Source organism: Sinocyclocheilus rhinocerous, unplaced genomic scaffold (assembly GCF_001515625.1).
Source record: "Sinocyclocheilus rhinocerous isolate Xijiao unplaced genomic scaffold, SAMN03320098_v1.1 scaffold38096, whole genome shotgun sequence".
Taxonomy (NCBI): Eukaryota; Metazoa; Chordata; class Actinopteri; order Cypriniformes; family Cyprinidae; genus Sinocyclocheilus; species Sinocyclocheilus rhinocerous.
The window spans coordinates 1-520 of record NW_015667803.1 but is presented as its reverse complement, the minus strand read 5'-3'; the positions used below and the strand labels follow the sequence as shown (position 1 = coordinate 520).

The 520-nt window shown below is 32.7% G+C and overlaps 1 long non-coding RNA gene across 1 annotated transcript; it reads right to left on the bottom strand.

The window, feature by feature from the left end:
- Nucleotides 1–517, bottom strand: LOC107733985 (uncharacterized). The gene is made up of 3 exons (XR_001639042.1): nucleotides 497–517; nucleotides 358–420; nucleotides 1–23 (listed from the first exon to the last, which is right to left on the bottom strand). It is a non-coding gene; the product is annotated as an uncharacterized LOC107733985 (long non-coding RNA).
- Between the last annotated feature and the right edge of the window lie 3 nt (nucleotides 518–520).

The following is a 520-nucleotide window of genomic DNA, read 5'->3' as shown; positions in this document are numbered from 1 at the left end:
CTTGCTTGGGGTCATGGATTCACCTGTAAAAGAAATACAGAAGGATATAGATTAATAAGTGTTGTAAAAACATGAACTACCCATAAACCATGCTAACTAATAAAGACACTGATACTATAAACTAAAAGATAAGACCATGGTTGGTTACTAATGATACTATAAACTAAAAGATAATGAAGACCATGGTTACTAATGAGAGAGAGTGGTTCAGAGACAATAACAAATGGAAGGAATATAGGAGTGAGAATAGAACTGTGAAGTAGAATACATGAACAGAGGTGGCAAAAATATAAATATAATAGAAATAGAAAGCAAAGAACAGTGTGTATAATAGAGACAGAAAGTAAGACACATTACCTTGAAAGATCAGTGCGGGTGAATCCGGTAATCCATTTCTTTCCATGTCGGCTGCAGTTGCTGCTATACCTAAAAAATAAATAAAAATATTGTGCATTACCAGTTAAACTTAAGACACTAAAAATCAAAATGATATTACTTACATCAGCTTCAATTAGAAGGG